At 41.4% G+C, this 16,038-nt stretch overlaps 1 protein-coding gene across 1 annotated transcript in view; it reads right to left on the minus strand.

Moving 5' to 3' along the window:
• Window positions 1–16,038, minus strand: part of SERAC1 (serine active site containing 1) — a 75,271-nt gene extending 59,233 nt beyond the window's left edge. The window contains exon 1 of the mRNA XM_008072416.2: window positions 15,905–16,038. The gene's annotated coding sequence lies outside the window, so the exon portion shown is untranslated. The remainder of the gene's footprint in view (window positions 1–15,904) is intronic.

The following is a 16,038-nucleotide window of genomic DNA, read 5'->3' on the forward strand; positions in this document are numbered from 1 at the left end:
ACGAGGTCTCGCCAAGTTGCCCGGACTGGTCTCGAACCCACGGGCTCAGGCAATCCACTCACCTTGGCCTCCCAAAGTGCTGGGATTACAGGCTGAGCCACCGAGCCCGGCCACCTACTCTTTTTACACAAAGTCTTTAAAGAGCAGATTATTTATTTGTTTGAGTTGGAGTCTCACTCAGTTGCCCAGGCCAGAGTGCAGTGGCACAATTATGGCTCATCACATCTCTAATTTCCTGGGCTCAGGAGATCCTTCCACCTCAGCCTCCTGAGTAGCTGGAACTATAGGCTCACACCACCACATCTGGCCAATTTTTGAATTTTTTAAAGTCAGAGTCTCACTGTCTCCTAGAATGAAGTGCAGGGGCACAATCATGGCTTACCACAGCCTCAACTTCCTGGGCTCAAGTGATTCTTCCTCCTCAGTCTCCCGAGTAGCTGGGACTACAGGTGTGTACTACCATGCCTGGCTTATTTTTCTTTTTTGTAGAGATGAGGTCTCACTGTGTTGTCTAGACTGGTCTTAAACTCCTGGCCTCTAGCGGTTCTCTCTCCTCAGCCTCCCAAAGTGCTGGGATTACAGGTGTGAGCCACCATGTCCAGGTAATTTTTTTTATTTTGTATAGAAATGAGATCTTGTTATGTTGCCTAGGATAGTCTCGAACTTGTGGGCTCAAGCAATCCTTTCTCCTCAGCCTCCCAAAGTGCTAGGGTTACATGCATGAACCACCACACCCAGCCTTAAAGTGCAGATTACATTTTTTTAAATGACCACAACTTATTCCATTTTCTATAACCATGTCCTTTGGTAGTTCTCTCCCATACTGACTTCAGACTGGCCAGTGAGTGACTTCAGCCACAGGACAATAAAAACATGATGCAGAGACTTGAAAAGCATATGCACATTAAGACTTCCATCTTGTGGAATCTTGAGATCACAACCATGTAAAGGAGCCCAGGTTAGTCTACTGGATGACAAAAGAAATGTCCACTATCCCCTTTAATGAAACCAACAAGGACACACTGACAGTCTGCATCAGCTGCCAGACAAGTGAGGCCATATTAGACTAGCCACTCCCTAGCTTCCCATACGAACTCCACATTCAACCCTTACATGTGTAAGCAATAATACATGGCTGTTGGCTAACAGGCTTTGGGAGGGCTTAAAAAGTTACAAAAAACTCACACATGTGGTTTCTAAACTTTATACTTTAAACACTTATTTTAAAAACTCTCAGGTAATATTTCGATTTATTAGGGCTGGCTATCTTTTATGCTGGTGTGTTTCCTTGTATGCTTTGTAATCTCTTAGAGCTCGTCTTCAGGGCGGGTATTTCCTGTGGGAGTCCTATGTGCTCTGGTCTATACTACAGTTTCAAACTTAACTCTGCCCAAGTACCAAAGGTATTATAAATTTATAGATGTCTTAATTTGGGTTTCCAGCACTTATGAAGACACAGTGAAGTCAAATCCCACAACCACAAGTTGTATAGAATTAGAGTTCCAATTTCCATTCCTTCATGCTCCTGTTAAGAGCAAGTTTTTGTGATCTAATAGGAGGAAATTTTCTAGTCCATTTCCTTGAATGTGTAGTCCTCCAAGCCCCTCACTTTTAGGCTAGGCTGAGTTTTTGTTGTTGTTGTTGCTGTTGTTGTTTGAATTGGAGTCTCACTCTATCGCCCAGGCTAGAGTGCAATGGCATACTCACAGCCACCCCAGCTCGACCTTCTGGGCTCAAGTGATCCTTCCTCCTCAGTCTTCCAAGTAGCTGGAACTACATGCATGCGTTACTGCATCCACCTAATTTTTTATTTAGAGACGAGGTCTCACCAAGTTGCCTGGGTCAGTCTCGAACCCACGGGCTCAGGCAATTCACTCACCTTGGCTTGCCAAAGTACTGGGATTACAGGTTGAGCCACCAAGCCTGGCCAGCTGAGTTTAACTTTACATGAACATAGAGCCCAAGTAATTAATTCTCTATCAGATTCTAGTAACTTGTTTCAACCTCTCCCTCAGTGCTATAACTTCTCACCATTCCAAGTTTTTCTTTACCTTTTACCTAGAATTTTCATGTATATGGAGGGAGGAAAAGGTGCTGTCTGGAAGTGAATTTAACTTTCAAAATCTGAGCATGTTATTCTTCTTTAAATATTTTGATAATTCCTTTTCGTCTAAGACAGTGTTTCTTAAAATTTTGGTCTATAGAAAATGAGTGGTCCTGAGTTGTTTATCAAGAAAACTGGCTGAATGCAAACTAGTGCAACATTTTGGAAAACAGTGTGGCGATTTCCTGAAAGAACGGGAAATTGACCTTCCATACGACCCAGCAATCCCCCTATTAGGAATATACCTGGAGAAACTCAAATCATTCTACCAAAAAAATACCTATACACACAGGTGTATTGCAGCACTATTCACAACAGCAAAAACATGGAACTAACCATGCTGTCCATCAAAACTGGACTGGATTAAAAAAGTGGTACATATACATAATGAAGTATTACGCAGCCATAAAGGAGGACAAACATGGACTTTGCAGCAACTTGGATGGACTTAGAGTCTATCATACTCAGTGATCTATCACAGAAACAGAGTACCATATGTTCTCACTTATAAGTGGACCTTGAACAATTATCATAATACTAAAAGAAAGCGACTGGCAGCATTGGGAAACTGTCAGGGGAGTAGGGGTAGGATTGGCAGTTGAGGGAAACTGGTGGGAAGGCACACCTCATCAACAAGGGTACCTGCATAATGAACATTTGTATATCTAACCCTGAACTGTAACCCACATCTTTAAAATAAAAAAGTTAAAAGTTAAAAAAAAAAACTGGCTGGGTACAGTGGCTCACACCTGTAATCCCAGCACTCAGGCCAAGATGGCAGGATCACTTGAGCCCAGGAGCTCGAGACCAACCTGGACAATGTAGTGAGATCCCATCTCTACAAGAAAAAAAAGTTTTTTTTTAATTTAAAAAAGAAAACTGTAGCTTATCTCAGTTTCAGAGGAAAAGTTATAAAGATAATTTTGGTCACGCCATTTTTTTTCATTTCATGGTATAACTCAGATATACTAATATCTACCCCTTTAAATATACAGTTTGAAGGGTTTTGACAGTCAAATGAAATTATAAAAGTTCTATCAGCCCAAACATTTCTGTGTCCCTTTGTAGTCAAGTCTTCCCACATCCAGCTCTGGAAACCACTGATATTTTCTGTTCCCATAGTGTTTTTGCCTTTGCAAAAACATCATATAAATGGTATTATACAGTATGTAGCCTGAGTCTGGCTTCCTTCACTTAGAAAAATGCCCACTTGAAAATCACCCATGTTGTTATATGTACCAGTAATTTATTCTTTTCACTGGTGAGTACAATTATGTGGTATAGATACACATCCCCCAGCTGAGGGACATTTGGGTTGTTTCCAGTTTTGGATGAATATGAATAAAGCAGGTATAAATATTGGCAAAAGGCTTTTTTTGTGTGAAATAAGTATCACTTCATATTACTGAATTTTATTTGCTGGTAATTTGTTAAGGATTTTTGTGACTATGTTCATAAAATACATTAATCTCTAATATTCTTTTTATTTCAGAGATGGGGTTTCACTCTGACACAGTGGTGCAGTTATGGCTTACCGTAGCCTTGAACTCCTAGGTTCAAGCAGTTCTCCCATACAGCTCCCAAGTAGCTGGGATTACAGGTGTCACACCTAGCTCTAGTTTTCAGATGATGCCTTTGTTATTTCTATCTATTATCTTATGTTGGTCTTACTTAAAAAAAATAGGTACATGTTCCATCTCTTCTATATTCTGGAAGAGTTCATGAAGAACTGGTCATTTCTCATCCTTAAAATGTCTTAGGTAGTATTCTCATATTATCTTTTTAATGTCTTAGGGTCTATAGTGATGTTTTCTCTCACTCCTAATTTTGGCAACTTATATTTTTTTTCTTGGCCACTCCAGTTAGATAGATGCTTATTGACTTCATTATATTTTTAAAGAAGCAACTTTTAGTTTCATTGAATTACTGCTGCTTCGTTCTTCTCTCTTGTGTTCCCTGCCTTCTGCTTGCTTTAACTTCAAATAGCCTTCCTTTTTCCACTTTCTTAAAAATTGAAGGTTAAATCACTGATCAAAGATTTTTTTTTAAATAAGTATTTAAAATAAAAAATTAGCCAGGCATGGTAGCACACACCTGTAGTTCCAGCTACTTGGAAGGCTGAGGCAGAAGGATCACTGGAGCCCAGCAGGTCAACGCTGAGGTGGCCATGAGTGTGCCACAGAACTCCAGCCTGGGCAACAGAGTGAGACTCCAACTCAAAGGAAAAAAAAGTATTTAATACCAAGAACTTACTTCTAATTATGCTCTGATTGCATTCCTCAATTTTTGATTTGCAGAAAGGTTTTGTCTTTTCTTTCATTCAATAAAAAATCTTTTCCAATTTTATTATGACTTTCCTGACTCATATTTACAAGTATTTATTAATTGCCCTGATACCTTTGTTATTAATTTTTAGCTTAATTTTATTGTCATTTTGTATAAGTTCAAGTCTTTTAAATCTTGTCAAGGTTAAATAGAGTGTTCTACAAATGTCAATTAGGTCAAGGTGGTTGACAGTGTTTTCCAGGGTTTCTCTTCCTACTGATTTTCTGTCAACTCATTCTGGTGAAGGAAAGTGTGAAGGTAAGGGCCAGGCAGATTATGAAAGCCCTTTCAAGCTAAGTTAAACAGTCTAAAGCTTACCCTGAGTTATGGGAAGCTGTTGGAAGATAAACCTCAAGAAATGGAGTAACAGGGTCAGACTTTAATTTTTTTTTGGAAAAATTAATAAGGTACAAAAGAGGTTAGAGAAGAGACAAGAGATGGGAATAACCAATAATGAGGTTTTTAACAATAACAAAGAATAAATGTATACCTGAATTAAGTCAATGGCTCTGATAATGACCAAGAAACAGATTTAAGAGCTACTAAGAAAATAGAGGCTGGGCTAGGTGTCTCAGCCTGTAATCCCAGCACTTTGGGAGACTGAGGCAAGTGAATTGCCTGAGCCCGCAGATTCAAGACCAGCACAGGCAACTTGGCGAGAACTCATCTCTACAATAAATTAAAAATTAGCCAGGCGTGGTAGCACGCGCCTATAGTTCCGGCTACTTGGAAGGCAGAAGTGGAAGGATGGCTGGAGCCCAGCAGGTCGACACTGGGGTGACCGTGAGTGTGCCACTGCCCTCCAGCCTGGGCAACGGAGTGAGACTCCAACTCAAAAAAAAGAGAGAGAGAAAATAGAATCACCTAATCTGATAACCAGTTGGATGAGGGATGGAGGGGAATGAATAAGAGAGAGAAGACAAATATGGTTGTCTAGCTTGAATTACTAAGTATATGGAATAAAATTTAATATTTACCAATATAAGGAAATACAGGAAGAGAAATTGATTTGGCAGAATGGATGAATTCCCAATTTCAATGTGTTGAGCTTAAGGGTCTTGTGAAATATTCATGTAAGATGTCTAATAGGCAATGTAGGCTCGCAGAGAGGTCTAATCTACAAGTATAAATTTATGAATCACCAAATATAATTAATTGCAATAGAGTGAAGTTATTAAAGAGTAACATATAAAACAGTGTTACTAAAAATATCATCCAAGGGCTATCTGCAGAGGTACTTAATAAAATGCAGATTCTGGGGCACTAGTCTAGATTTAACATCTTTGTCCCAAGTCTCAAAAAACTGAAAGCAAGATATTGGCAGGGCTGAACTCATTTCTAGGCTCAGTCAGGTCATAGGCAAAACTGAGTTCCTTTCAGTTATAGCACTGAAGTCCTCATTTCCTTGATGATTGTTATCTGGGAACTACCATCATCTCCTAGTGGTTTTAATTTGCAATGGTGGTTTTCATCTCATTGTGGTTTTAATTATTTGCAGTACCCTGAAAACAAATCATGTTGAACACCTTTTCATTAGCCATTTCCTTTTTTTTGCTATGTTGCCTAAGCTGGTCTTGAACACCTGGCTCAAGTGATCCTTCATCATAGCCTCCCAAGCAGCTGGGACTAGAGAAGCATGCCACTGTATCTAGCTTACATATTTTTGTGTGTGTGACATGTCTGTTCAAGTCTTTTGCCACTTCTAATTGGAATGTTTGTGTTTTTTTTTTAAATGAGTTATCAGTTATTTATGCATTCTGGAAACAAACTGTCAGATATATGTACATATACAGTCATGCATCACATAATGTCAGTGATACGTTCTGAAATATGTATCATTAGGGGATTTCATCATTGCGTGAACATCAGAGTATACGTACACAAACCCAGATGGTACAGCCTGCCATACACCTAAGCGATATGGTATCGCATATTGCTTCTAGGCTACAAACCTATATACGTTATTATACTGAATACTGTAGGCAACTGTAATAAAATGGTATCTGAGTATCTAAACACAGAAAAAGTAGAGTAAAAAATACATTTAAAAGATACAAATGGAGCCGGGCTCGGTGGCTCAGTCTGTAATCCCGTGCCTTTGGGAGGCTGAGGTGAGTGGATTGCCTGAGCCCGTGGGTTCGAGACCTGCCTGGGCAGGTGAGACCTCATCTCTACAACAAATCAAAAAATTAGCTGGGCGTCGTAGCGCGCGCCTGTAATTCCGGCTACTCGGAAGACTGAGGCGGAAGGATAGCCAAAGCCCAGCAGGTCGAGGCTGCAGTGGCCTGGAGCGGCCATTGCACTCCAGTCTGGGCGACACAGTGAGACTCCAATTCAAAAAAAAAAGATACAAATTGTATGCCTGTATAGAGCACTTAGCATGAATGAAGTTTGCAGGACAGGAAGGTGTGTGGGTGAGTCAGTGAGTGATAAGTGAATGTGAAGATCTAGGATGTTATTGTTCACTACTGTAGACTTTATGAACACTGCACACTTAGGCTACCTTAAATTCATAAAATATTTTTCTTTCTTAGCTTACTATAACTTTTTTACTTTATAAACTTTAATTTTTTAAAATTTTGGACTCTTGTAATAGCACTTAGCTTAAAACACACATTGTATATAGTTGTACCAAATATTTCCTTTCCTTATAGCTTCATTCTATTAACGTCTATCTAATTTAATTTCTTTAATTTTTTTAACATTTTGGTTAAAAACTAAGACACAGACATACACATTAACCTAACCTACACAGGACTGGAATCATCAATATCACTGTGTTCTACCACATCTTGTCCCACTGGAAGGTCTTCAGGGCAATAACATACAGTGGAACCATGACCTCGTATGATAACACTGACTTCTTCTAGAATACCTCCTGAAGGACCTGCTTGAGAATCTTCTTAAAGAGGTGTCACTCTTTGCAGAAATATATCCATAGTGATTTACTTGTTTGTTCTTTTTTTTTTTCGTCATAGATTTGCTTATAAGAACATAATGAACTATGATCATTCCTTTCTGTTAATAAAAACCTTTCGGTGTTTGAGTCCACGTTTTTCAGACTTTTTAAGGAACTTGTTGAGGTCTGCAAAAGTTTCTGGTAGCCCCTTTACTCTGCATTTTCTTTTCCTGCAGTTTCCTTTGCTCTTGCCTCTTCTTCAGCTATACATTCTTGTTCCAGTTCCAACAACTCCTTATTAGTCAATTTCTCAGAAACCACCTCTGGGACTCCTAACTGTCATCCTCATCCATAACCAGGCGAAAGTCGTTTGCCGTCTCAACCACAACCTTGTTGTTTTTGAAACCTCCTCATTCTTGACAAATCCTTTGACATCAAGAACGAACCTCCTGAGTGTCTTCTTCCACTCAAACACGCTTCAGTGACATCACTTCAAGCTCAAGCAAAGTTCTCGATGCAGTCTTAGATGTGTAATACTTCCAGAACTGCAATAGTATCATCTCAGTTGAGCATTAGCCTAGCCAACAGTTCTCCTTAGGTAGTAGACTTAAAAGTTGCTACAACTCCTTCAACCATTGGTTGGATCAAAGAAAAGGTCTTTGGAGGGAGAAACTCCACTTTGATATTAGAATAAAGATGATCATAGCCAGGTTTGGTGGCTCAGCCTGTAATCCTGCGCCTTGGGAGACTGAGGTGAGTGGATTGCCTGAGCCTGAGGATTCAAGACCCGCCTGGGCAACTTGGTGAGATCTCATCTCTACAATAAATCAAAAAAATTAGCCAGGTGTGGTAGCACGCACCTGTTGTTCCAGCTACTCGGAAGGCTGAGGCGAGGATCGCCGGAGCCCCAGCAGGTCAAGGCTGCGGTGGCCGGGAACAGCTACTGCACTCCAGTCTGGGTGACAGAGTGAGACTCCAACTCAAAAAAAAAAAAGAATAAAGATGATCAATAAAAGAAGCATGTGCGGGGGCATTATCAATAATATTCTCTAACAGTATTTCTCCATTTCGCTGGCAGACCAATTCAGGAAGGCATCTTGGAAGATAAACTGGCTCATTCATGACTTATCACTCCTATAGTACAATGGCAGTGTGTGCTAATCGATACACTTGAAGGTACTGGGATCCTCACTCTGCCAGATCACAAGGGGTTCAATTTGTAGCCTGAAAAATTGCCCCAAGTTATACTGTCACTAAAAGTATTGAAACAAGCTGGGCTCGGTGTCTCAGCCAGTAATCCCGCACCTTTGGGAGGCTGAGGTGAGTGGATTGCCTGAGCCCCCGGGTTCGAGACCCGCCTGGGCAACTTGGTGAGCCCTCATCTCTACAATAAGTCAAAATTTAGCCAGGCGTGGTAGCGTGCGCCTGTAGTTCCAGCTACTCGGAAGGCTAAGGCGGGAGGATCGCCGGAGCCCAGCAGGTCGAGGCTGCGGTGACCGGTAGCGGCCACTGCACTCTAGTATGGGCGACGGAGTGAGACTCCAACCCAAAAAAAAAAAGCCTTGAAACATGGCATTGCCTTGGCCTCCTTATGGGTGAAAGTCTTTTCAGGCACCCATTTCCAGAATAGAGAGGTTCATCTATATTGAAGATTTGCTCTGACACGTCTTATCTAGAGTTTCCAAAATTTCTTCATCTGCTGTCACATCAGCACTGACAGACTCACCGCTCACCTTCACATTAGGCAATGAATGGTTTAAACCAGCCAGGGACAACAGTAAATTCAACACCAGCCTTTTCTTTCAAAACTGAAAACTTTTTGCTTGGCCATGATCATCATGGTGCTGAAAGGGATCCACTTCTGTGTCTGGTCCTAAATCTAGGTCATTAGAAGTGTTACCATATCTGATACAGGCTCTTCTTGAATTTTTGTTAGTCTCATAACCTTCAATGAAGCAGAGCTTTTAACAGTTTTCCTTTTTTGTTGTTTTGGGGTTTTTTGTTTGTTTGTTTGTTTTTTGAGTTGGAGTCTCACTCAGTCGCCCAGACTGGAGTGCAGTGGCTGCTCCTGGCCACCACAGCCTCGACCTGCTGGGCTCCAGCAATCTTTCCGCCTCAGCCTTCCAAGTAGCTGGAACTACAGGCACACGCTATCACACCTGGCTAATTTTTTTGATTTACTGTAGAGATGAGGTCTTGCCAAATTGCACAGGTGGGTCTCGAACCCGCGAGCTTAGGCAATCCACTCACCTCAGCCTCCCAAAGGTGCGGGATTACAGGCTGAGCCATCAAGCCCGGCTAACAGTTTTCAACACGTGGTTCTTGTTCTTCAAGATTGTTCCTGTGGTAGAATAAGAAACACCTGACTGGCAAGCAATAACCACCACTAATTTTCCATCTTTTATAGTTCTTAATCACTCTTTACTTTGTTTCTAGGAAAATCACATGACATGGCCTCTTACTGGCAACATTAGCAGTGGATTTGTATGCTTAGGGCCATGATAAACAAAACACAAGTAAATCAAGCAAAAGAGAAATAATGCAATCAAGAGACACAATAAACATGTGATGTACAGGGCTACTGATGGACAACATGGCATATTTTACAGTAAATTTTATTTTTTTAATGAGTACACTGTAAAACAATAATTTAAAAGTATAATACAGTAAATACATAAACCAATAACAGTCACTTAATCTCATCAAGTACTATGTACTATACATAATTATAAGCACTATACTTTTATATGACTGGCAGTAGGTTTCTTTTTTTTTTTTGAGTTGGAGTCTCACTCTGTCACCCAGACTGGAGTGCAGTGGCCGCTTCCTGCCACCGCAACCTCAACCTGCTGGGCTCCGGCGATCCTTCCGCCTCAGTCTTCCAAATAGCCGGAACTACAGGGCGCACGCTACCACGTCCGGCTAATTTTTTTTTTTTTTAATTGTCTCGCCAAGTTGCCCAGGCGGGTCTCGAACCCGGGGGCTCAGGCAATCCACTCACCTCAGCCTCCCAAAGCACGGGATTACAGGCTGAGCCACCGAACCCGGCAGTAGGTTTTTTTATACCAGCATCACCCCAAACACATGAGCAATATGTTGTTGATAACATCAGGATGGCTACAATATTACTGGGCAATAGGAATTTTTCAGCTTCCTTATCATCTTATGGGACACCATTGTCCCATAGAAGAATACATAGTTCACTGCTGACCATGACATTATGCAGCACATAACTGTACAGTATACCGTACATATCTTTTCTGAGTCTGCAACTTTCCTATTTCTTTTCTTAAAGATACCATGCGATAAATGGAAGTTTTAATTTTGACAAACAACCTTCATCAATTTTTTTCTTCTATGGTTATGGAATGCCATTTCCTCTCTCTAAGAAACTGTTGTCTGTCTACCTTAATGTGACAGATATTCTCCTATGACTTTGCCTAAAAAGCATTTTTGTCTTAATTTTTTTTTTGAGTCGAAGTCTATCTCTGTCGCCCAGGCTGGGGTGCAGAGGCACACTCACGGTCACTGCAGTCTCGACCTGCTGGGCTCAGGTGATCCTTCCACCTCAGCCTTCCAAGTAGCTGGAACTATAGGCATGCACCACCATGCTGGCTAATTTTTTGATTTATCGTAGAGATGAGGTCTTGCCAAGTTGCCCGGGCTGGTCTCGAACCTGTGGGCTCAGGCAATCCTCTCACTTTGGCCTCCCAAAGTGCTGGGATTATAGCCGTGAGCCACCACATCCGGCCTGCTTTAATTTTTACATTTAGGTCCATGATCCATCTCAAGTTAATTTTTGTGTATTAGATGACATAAAAGTTGATGTTCATTTTTTTTTCTATATGAATATTCAATAGTTCCCATGTCACTTGTTAAAACAAGTTTCCTTTCCCCACTGAACTGACTTTATTCCTTGTTCAGAAATCAACTGACTGTAGCCAGGCACAGACCTGTAATCCCTGCTACTAGGGAGGCTGAGGCAGGAGAATGACTTGAGCCCAGGAGTTTGAGACCAGCCTATGCAACATAGCAAGACCCTGTCTCAAAAAAAATTTTGTTTTTTTGCTATATAAATATAGACCTATTTGACTCTCTATTCCATTCCACTGGTCTATTTGCCTATTCTTATATAAATATTACACTGTCTTGATTACTATAGTTTTATAGTAATCTTGAAGCTGGGTAGTATAAGTTCTCCAGTTTTGTTCTTCCTTTTCAAGATGAACTATTCTATGTCATTGGCAATTCCACATAATTTTAGAATCAGCTTGTCAACCACTATTTTATTTTACCTTTGATTGTGATTACATTAAATCTGAAACACTGATCTTAAGCAGAGAATAGAGAAAAAATTTTGAGGAGGACAAAGAAAGTAAAAATGGAAAGATTATGAATATAAAATAAAATTCAAAAATGCTATTAAATTTAATAATAAGGAGGTCACAAAGATTTTCATAATGACAGCATCATTGCCCTGGCTGAAGAAGAAATCATACTGAAATGAAACATCATTTCATTTCACACTTTCTTTTTTTTTTGAGTTGGAGTCTCACTCCGTCACCCAGGCTGAAGTGCAGTGGCACACTCACAGCCACTGCACCCTCGACCTGCTGGGCTCAGGCGATCCTTCCACCTTAGCCTTCCAAGTAGCCAGAACTACAAGCGCACACTACCAAACCCGGCTAATTTTTTGATTTATTGTAGAGACACAGTCTCACCAACTTGCCTGGGCTGGTCTCAAACCCACTTGTCTTGGCCTCCCAAAGTGCTGGGATTACAGGCTGAGTCACCAAACCCAGCCTCATTTCACACTTTCATTCTTACTAATAAAACCCTATTTGCAGCTGGGCACAAGATAACTGAACAAAGACTATATCTTTTCTGTCTTTCTAGTTAAATGTGATCATTCACTAAGAACTGACTAATGGAATAGGAATGGATGTGTCATATGCAACTTCTGAAAAATGTCCTTAAAAAGAAGAGTATGTGCCTTTCTTAACCTTTCCCTCCTCCCTCTTGCTGGAATGAGCAAACACTTGGAACTACTGCACTCATCTTAGGCATGAGGCATCATGCCCAGAACGGCATGAGTTATCTGCAATCATATGCATATGTAAGCCATTGTTATCTTGTATTTTCTGTATAATCCTAATACACCACAGTTTTAAATATCTATATGCCAGTGATCCCAAAGGACATCTAACCACAATCTTTCCAGACTCATCTATCCAATAGCCATTGGAACATTTCTACTAGGATGTCCAAATAAGCCTTTCGAATTTAACTGTCCAAAACAGAATTCTTTATTTTTTCTTCCCAAACACTTCCTCCACTTATCTTCTTCATCACTATCAACTGAATGGTAAATGGTAAATGATCTACCTTGTAGCTCAAGCAAACAAACTTAGGTGTTTCCCTTGAATACTTGTTTTCACAGTATATCCAAACTACGCACAATTCATGTTCTCTACCATCAAAACATATCCCAAACCCATCCACTTTCCACTTTTCTCCATCTTCACTGCTACCACTCTTGTCTAGTTAAGCACCAATATTTCTTGTTTGGAGTAATGTGTCTTCAATGGTGCCATTTCTTTTTCTTTTTCTTTTTTTGAGTTGGAGTCTCACTCTGTTGCCCAGGCTGGAGTGCAGTAGCACCCCAGCGTTGATCTGTTGCTGGGCTCTAGTGATCCTTCCATCTCAGCCTTCTAAGTAGCCAGAACTACAGGCGCGTGCTACCATGCCCATCTAATTCTTTGATTTATTGTAGAGATGAGGTCTCACTACGTTGCCCAGGCTGTCTCAAACCCATGGCCTCAGGCAATCCTCTTGCATCGGCCCCCCATAGTGCTGAGATTACAGGCTTGAGCCACTGCTCCCGGTCAATGGTGCTGTTTCTAACTTATGAAATCCTTTCCAGAAAGAGAAAAAAAAAAGTTCTGGAGATGGACGGTAGTGATGGTTGCACAACAATGTGAATGGCACAGAACTCTACACCTCAAAATTGTTACAATGGTAAATCTTACGCATATTTTACCATATCAAATCAAACAAAAAAAGACATCTTTCCTAGAGGCAAAAGTTTCCTCTATATTTTTCAAAATATCTTGCAGATGTGCCTTTCACATTTACGTCTTCAATCTATTTGGAAATTATTCTCATGAATGGTGTGAATTAAGAATCTAATCTTGTCTGTATTCCATATGGATACCACATATTTCAGCATCATTTATTAAACAGTCTAAGCTTTCACCCTGCTTGGCAATATCACTTAGTGGCATACTAAGCTCCCATATGTACATAAGTGTGTTACTAGGGCTTACATTCTGTCCTCAAAAAAAGGTCAGGGATACTTTTCTATCCCTGAACCAATATCATACTGTCTTAATTATTACAGCTTTGTATTAAGCTATGCTATCTGAGAGAGACCTTATTTAATTTTCTTCTTCAAAACTGACTTAGCTATTCTTGGTCCTTTGCCTTTTCTTATACATTTTAGGCTTAGTATGTCAAGTTCCATAAAACCATGTAGTGACTTTAATTGGTATCACACTGAATTTGTAGAACTGGGGAAAACTGACATCTTTTTAAGGCTGAGTCTTATCATCCATGAATATGGTATATCTCACTATTTACTTTGGTCTTCTTTTATGTGTTCCAAAAGTGTATTATAATTTTCTCCCTAAAGAACTATTCAGCTTTAGTTTGATCTATTTCTAAATACCTTTAGTTTTGAATGCTGTCATAAGTAGTATTTTTTTTATTAAAATTCCTAGTTAATCATTACTGGTATACACAAGGTTTTTTTATCAAATTCAGAAATCTTCCTGAACTGAAGGCCATTTCTGATATCCTCTAACCAAAATAACACTTCCAGTCGTTCTTTATCTCATAATCTGGTGCTTTCTTAACCAATTTTAGTGTTTCTTTGCTCCCACCAATATAAGTTACTGTTCACCATTGTAACCCAAGTGTCTAGAACAATGTCTGACATATCAGATACAGAAAATGTTTGTTGGAGAAATAAATGGACGTTTTAAATCTGGATGACTTGGAGAAACACAGGAAGAAAAGCGGGGGGGGGTTGTTTGTTTGTTTTTGTTTTTTGTTTTGTTTTGTTTTGAGTTGGAGTCTCACTCTGTCGCCCAGACTGAAGTGCAGTGGCCGCTACCGGTCACCGCAGCCTCGACCTCCTGGGCTCTGGTGATCCTTCTGCCTCAGCCTTCCAGGTAGCTGGAACTACAAGCATGTACCACCACTCATCTCAGCCTCCCAAAGGCACCGGATTACAGGCTGAGCCACAGAGCCTGGGTTGTTTTTTGGGTGTTTTTTTTTATTTTCCTACCTCTTAGCTTCACCTTAATGACATTGTATGGCAGGAAAAGCAGGTTTTGAAGTGAGGGTGAGAGAAAACAAGTTTGGTTTGAGAAGTGTTTAGAGTACTCACAGGTCATTAACATGTGGGCACCAGTCCAGCACCAGGAGCATAAGAATGGCATTCAATGGGAAGTAACTGATGAGACAGTCAAGGAGGAGACACATAAGCAAGAAGAAAAAAAAGCAAGTAAAAGACACTTGGGAAAAACTATACTGGGAGGCAAATTTTATAACAAGAGACTGCAACAACATAGAAACCACCGGCTGGAAAAGATTTGAAGAACAGAAAGAGAAAAATAAATGAAAGAGGTGGGTTCCTAAGAGATCACATGAACACACGATTAAGATCAAGGAAGCTTGTCAGAGTCCAAGGGTTCGAGACCAGCGCGGGCAACATGGCGAGACCTCATCCATACAATTAATAAAAAAACTAGCCGAGTCGTGGTGGTGCACGCCTGTAGTTCCAGCTACATGAAAGGCTGAGGTGGAAAGATCGCCTGAGCCCAGGCGATCGAGGCTACGGTGAGCCGAGATCGTGCCACTGCACTCCAGCCTAAGCAACAGAGTGAGACTCCGACTCAAAAAAAAAAAAAAAAAAAAATCAAGGAAGTACAATTTAACCTAAGGAACCAAAAGCGAGAACCTCACATCTCAGCTAACAGAAAATAATCATTAGTTTCCTTAGTAGTTGCTTTATGAATTCAGGAGTTCCAAAAAAGAGAAAGAGAGAGAAAATAATCAGCCCGCTCTATTAGACTACAGATCAGAATTCGGGAAAGGGGTTAACTGTAGAACCTTCCAGAGTCATTCACTTTTAAATGACAGTCACCGGGTTTGGAGACCTATCACCATTCAATCTACTGGACCTCCCGGGTCAGAGAAGGAGCAGGAAGCGCCGGCGTGGAAGGCGCAGATTTGACGGATGAAGCTGATCACTCCTTCTCGTCATTATCTTTCCGTGCCTGCCGAGCCCGGGATGATGTCCCGGCGGGTGCACTCCATAGCAACAGCAGAAGGGCAGCGACCACCACAGCGAGGGCCCCACGCCCGGCGGAGGGTCAGCGGGTCGCCGGGACACCGCGCGCCCTCACGCGGGCGCCCCGCCCGTGCCCGGTTCCCGCTCTCCCCACTCCCCGCCGCGCCCAGCCGCGCGGACGCCCTCGCTCGCCCACGCGAGCCCAGCCTCCCCTTCCTACCTGCCAGCACGCGGACTCGGCCCGCCCCCAACCGCTCACAGGTGACCTTGTGGGCGGGGGAGCCCACCTCTCTCCGCGGCTCCCAGCCCGGGCCCTCCGCCCGGCGGCGAGCGGCACGTGACTCCGCCCCCGCC

Source organism: Carlito syrichta, unplaced genomic scaffold (assembly GCF_000164805.1).
Source record: "Carlito syrichta isolate Samal-C Ts95f unplaced genomic scaffold, Tarsius_syrichta-2.0.1 Scaffold315163, whole genome shotgun sequence".
Lineage (NCBI taxonomy): Eukaryota > Metazoa > Chordata > Mammalia > Primates > Tarsiidae > Carlito > Carlito syrichta.